We start from the raw sequence: 5,356 nt of genomic DNA, 5'->3' as shown, positions 1-5,356 counted from the left end.
TCCAGCTCTTCTCTCCTCGCCACCCTGTTCTTCCTCTCCCCTCCGCCGCTCTATTTCCATAGGCCTCAGGCGCCATCTCTCAAGCATCCTCCTCTTTCCCACCCATCCTTTAGGCTCATAAGCCCCCATTATCCAGGTGGCCACTCTAGGTAGCGGTGACCTAAGTGGGAAGGGGAGGAGGGGAGGCTAGGGGCTCAGGGCTCCCAAAATGGCTATGGGGGCGGGGGGCTCCTGAGCCCAGTAATTTAATCTTGAGCTGCAGTGGGTTCGGGAAGTTGGGAAGAAGGTGGCTCGAAAGGAGACCGGCCCTCTGGGGTAGGGAGGCTGGAGCCTCTTTCCAGTCCGCCTTCCTGCCCGGGAAGCCGCCTCCTTGACCTTGAATAGGAGGCGGGGGCGCCGAGGGCCTGGGGGGCTGCGCAGAGAGGCCCGGTCCCGGGGGGCAGGCCCGCCCACGCCTCCTCCGGGCCTCCCCCGCCTTGGTTCCCGCCCTCCGCGCCGCGCGTCTCCTCCCCTCACTGCAGCGCTCGCCGCGCGCGCCCATCGATCAGGCCCCCTCCCTCCGCCGCCTCGGCGCAGACTGCTAAGCTCAGCAAGTCTTGCGGCAAAGGCACTTCGGAGCCGAGTTGGGGCAGCGGCGGAGCGGTGACTCCGCGCCCCAGAGGAACGGGCGCCCCTGCGAAGCCGTCGCCAGCGCCGCGTCCTTGCGGCCCGACGCCCTCTCACCTCGGGGACCCCGGGTCTCTCCTGCCTCCTTCGGGTCGCCCTCCGGTAAGTCCGCAGCCCCGCCGGTGGGGGGCACGGACCTCCCTCCAAAGTTTCTCCTCTCCTGCTGCTGCGTCGAGGGCCACCGGGTGGTCCGGCTCCCGGAAGGTGAGCGGGGCTGGGGAAGTTTGAGGCCAAGGGGCCGGGAGTCCGCACCGTCCTTTGGGGGAGTTTGGACGCGTCCAGATGGAGGGTTCCTCTGGGGGAGCCGGACCTGAGGGGCGGGGAGCTCCTCTGCGGGACTGGGACTGGGGGGGTGCGGATTTCCTTTCGCAGTCTCCCCGCGAGTTGCTGCAGAGAGGGGCGGGCCACGCGTCCCCCGCACCCGCCGGCTGTGCACCCCCACCCCTCTCTCCTGTCCCTGGGACGCCCCCACTCGCGTCTAGTCCAGCCCCCCGCCCGCCCCATTGGTCTCCAATGAAGGTTATTTTGCCCCAGTCTCAAGCTGCGGGACCCCTGGCACCGCCGTCGTGGGAGGTTGGGGTGAGGGGTGGTCTGGGCGCTGGGAGCCGGAGACCCTGGGTCAGGGAGAGATTGGGGAGACAGACCGCAGGGGCCATCTGGAGACGACGGGCACGAGGAGCTGGGGCCCGGGCCCGAGTGGGGGATGGAGGCGCCCCTCTCCTCTCTCCAAATCTCATGACTCAGCACGACCTAGGACGCCCCGTCCCTGCTTCAGCTCTGTCCCCAGGGCTGGGCTGGCAGCCTGGCGGGTGCTCACAGCCCGACTCCCCTTTCTAGACTCTTCCATGTAGCTTTCCCATTTGGGGTTCCCCCTTTCCCTGCCTATGTTCCTTTCCCCACCTCTGGGGCACAGAGCTTTTAATTTTCAACTAAAAAGAGGAGCTTTATCGCTTCCCATCTCACTAAGCCAGGCCCCCTCCGCCTGTCTCCTTCTTCCTTTTCATCTCCACATTCCACAGGTGCCTCCAGCGCACCCCTGGCCCCCAGCTCGTGTGGGGTCTCTCCTGGCAAGCGCAGCGTCCTCCCCCACCCCCAGCTGAGGTGGTGGTGTAGGTGCTCTCCCCTCAGCGGGAGGAAGGGAGTGCAGGGACAGAAGAGGCCTGGCCCGGAGGGGCCGCCTCGGTGGGGAGGGAAGGGCAGACGCCCCGGTGAGCAGGTAGCCCAGGTTGGGTTGGGGTACGAGGAGGAGGAAGTCCTTAGGACCTGGGGGCGCCGAGGAAGCCAGAAAGGCGAACTGGGGTCTGACCTGGAAAGCAGAAGAGTTCCCTTCTCTCTCCCCTACTGCTGCCGCCCTGAGAGGCCTCTCCCAGGTGGAGTAGATTGTCCTCCATCCAATCCAGCCAGCTCTCCATCACCTGGCACTTCATTAGAGGTGCTGACAGTGAGAAGCAGGGAAGCCCTTAATCCTTTCAACCATCTCTCCCTACTCGGGACCAAGTCCAGCTTTGGGGCTGCTAGAAGCAGCAGAGATGCTGGAAAAAAAATAGCCATGCTCAATGACCCTAGGCAGGCCGAGGGGTAGGTGGGAGGGGGCAGGGTGGCTCTGATGCAGTGGGACGTGCCTGGCGTCCTGGTCCTTTGGAACGAGAGTGAGAGCGGTGGCCTGGCAGGCACTGCAAGCTGCAGCGTGTGTCAGGGCCCTGGGGGTGAGTCAGCGTCAGGGGTCCAGCCAGACACACTGCGCCTAGGGAGTCCATCTCCAACCCAGCTCCTCTCATGCCCCTGGGGAATGGCCAGTGCCCATTGAACCCCGACTCCTGGGCCCCTTTCCCTCTGGGTGGCCGCCTCTGCTCTGCTTGGTTGCCAGGCAGATGCGTGGCTTCACCCTCTAGGACTCCCCTCAGAGGGCTGGCTTTTTCTGGGGACTTCTTGGGCATAATCCTTACCTTCTCCCCTCCTTGTCTTGCCAAAGGAGAAGCTAGGGAGCTTCGGGAAAGCTGAGGAGAGGGAGGCAGAGGAAAGTGTCTAGGTTATAGTCTCACAGAGACCTGGCCCGCCGTACCCTGGAGGAAGAAAGGCCAGACCACTCTGCCGTGAGTCCGTTTCGTTCTGCAGTCCCGGAGCTTGTGTCTGGACAGCTTGGGTTTTCTTTCTGGGAAAGGGGTGATTATGCAAGAACATTTCTTTTGCAGCTTTGGGGTCTGACATCTGCAGAACAGGACCAAGGAAAGCAAGAAGTGTTGGTGTTTGTGAACATTGACCTTTTGCCCAGAGAAACTTGCCACTGGCTTCAATTTAGGACTGAAGCTGGTTTCATCCTGGGCAAAGCATGTACCTTGCTGAAGACCTCACAGAGCCGGGGAGACCCTTTCTGGAGCTGGGTCTGGGCTGCCCTGCCCTCACACTGCAGCTAGAGCTCGTTCTTCCTCAGGCAGCTTCCAGGCAGGTGTGACAGGGCTGTCCCTGATACTGCAGAAACCTGGGGGTGGGTGGGCTTTGAAGGTGGCTGGAGAAGCCTCTTCCCTGCCCTCCCCAACCCCAGGGGACCAGGCCACCCCAGTGTTCCCCAGCCCCTAGGCGAGCCTGACCTCTACTCATTCTTTCTGCCTCCATCTGAACTTTGTCCTAGCTCAATGGGGTCTCCTTTTTCTTCCCAGTAGGGCCTGTGCAGCCCTCTCAGGGGAGGGTAGATAAAAGGGCAGTGAGGGCACTGGAAGCAGGGGGACAGGGCAATGAGGACAGAGTGGGAGGAGGCTGGGGTTCATTTGGCTGGAAGAATGGCCATCATTCCCTTCCCTAGACAGAAACGTCCTCACGGATAAATTAAGGCTGCAGATGAGTAGAAACACTACTTCACTTGGGATTCACTCTGTGGACTTTCCTGATCTAGGCAAGTTCTAGCTGGAGCCAGGCATCACTGAAGGTCCAGGGTGGTGGGGATACTCTTAAAGAACTGGAACGGCAAGCCAGAGGGAGCAGTAGGAGGCATTTCCTCAGTGTAGTGGTTAAATACGAGGCACCAAAGAACAGAGGCTGGGAGCTAGACAGGCCTGGGTTCAAATTCCAGGGCTGCTAAGTACAAAGTGTGAGACCTTATTTCCAACAAGTATTTTATTAGTGAGTACCTATCGTGTGCCACTGTTCTAGTCTGTGGGTGGGGAAGTGAGCACAGCGGTAGGTCCTACGAATGTTACTGAGCCACTCAGCATCCGCTCCACATTCATTCCGCTATTGCATTTTGAGAATCTGCTAGGCAATGGAGATTCAGGTGGCAACAAAATAGACCTGCTTCCTGCCCTCGTGGCGCTTACAATCTAGTGAATACCACACAATTACAAAAAGAATTCATTATGACTGACAAGAGTTACGAAGGTATGTAGGGTGTCTCAAGAGCACGACAGGATGACCTGACAATGTCTGCAGCGTTGTCTCTATAAAACAGAGGTAATAGTGCTTAACTCTCAGGGTAGCGTTGTAGAAGTGACAACTATTCGTGTTATTTTAGAAATGGTCCCCGGCCCATCGGACAGATGCAATTCTAAATTCCCTATGTGAATAATCCATCCATAGGCAACAAGTTGATTCTTCATCTTCCACTTGGTCAGAGAAGCCAGGCCAGAGAAGCTGGGATTCGGTTATGGGTTCTTCTGGGCTCCAGAAGCCTATGATGAATAATATAGTTTCGTTGGAGAAACATCAAGTCAGATTTTTTTCTAAGAGGCAGCATGGTGACTATAGCCAGATTGCCAGGGTTCATGCTGGTTCTGCCATTTGCTCTGATTCTGGGCAAGTTCATCGTACTCTGTTTCTCAGTCTTCCCATCTGTAAAATGGAGTTAAGATTCGTATCTATGACGTAGGTTGTTCTTGGTGAGGATGAAATGTGTTAATTACTGCAAAGGGTGTAGAACAGTGCCTGGCACAGGAGGAGTGCCACGTGAGTGCTTGCCATCCTTGCGTGGCCTGTGGCTCCTTTCCTGCCTACACACAGAATGATGTCTTGGGTTCTCCAGCTGGAAGGAGCATTGCCCACCTTTGATGTTCTTAAAACTCAAGTGAAGGAGCTGCCATCACTCCGCTGGTGGTCATTCCCACATGTCATCCCTCTAACTTAAAGGCACTTCTTCTTGATGACTAATGAGTTGTTTCTTGCCAAAGCTTGATTTCAGGGAAGGAATTTGTCCCAGCAATCCTTCATTCTCATCCCTGGAACTGACAGTTCAAGGAAGCAGCCAGAGCGATGGGTAAATTTGGACCCAGGCCTAGAGGGACCTGACAGTCACTGTGAGTCTGGAGAGCAGTGGAGCACTTAGTTGCCAGCCCCCTCCGCTAGAGAGGCTGGGTCTAAAATTAAACATCAAGAAGGAGGCCCCAGCCAGGTGGGGTGGCTCACGCCTGTAATCCCAGCACTGTGGGAGGCTGAGGTGGGAGGATCATTTGAGCTCAGGAATTCCAGACTAGCCTGGGCAACATATGGAGACCCTGTCTCTATAAAAAAATGTAAAAATTAGCTGGACATGGTGGCACACCAGGCTGAGCAGGAGGATCGTGTGAGCCCAGGAGGTTGAGGCTGCGGTGAGCTATGGTCACGACACTTCACTCCAGCCTGGAAGACAGTAAGACCTGGTCTCAAAAAAAAAAAAAAAAAAAAAAAAAAAAAAAAAAAAAAAAAAAACCCCAAAACCAGGAAA

At 57.4% G+C, this 5,356-nt stretch overlaps 1 protein-coding gene across 2 annotated transcripts in view; it reads left to right on the top strand.

Annotated features, from left to right (window-relative positions):
- The first annotated feature begins 519 nt into the window (after positions 1–519).
- Positions 520–5,356, top strand: part of SYT2 (synaptotagmin 2) — a 113,419-nt gene continuing 108,582 nt past the window's right edge. Inside the window, exon 1 of one of the 2 annotated variants that reach the window (XM_032288775.1) lies at positions 520–768. The gene's annotated coding sequence lies outside the window, so the exon portion shown is untranslated. The remainder of the gene's footprint in view (positions 769–5,356) is intronic. The other variant, XM_032288772.1, reaches the window with a different exon arrangement.

This window comes from Sapajus apella, unplaced genomic scaffold (genome assembly GCF_009761245.1).
Source record: "Sapajus apella isolate SASKATOON/1434 unplaced genomic scaffold, GSC_monkey_1.0 scaffold22, whole genome shotgun sequence".
NCBI classification, from domain to species: Eukaryota; Metazoa; Chordata; class Mammalia; order Primates; family Cebidae; genus Sapajus; species Sapajus apella.
This window is presented reverse-complemented; position numbering and strand designations above follow the sequence as displayed.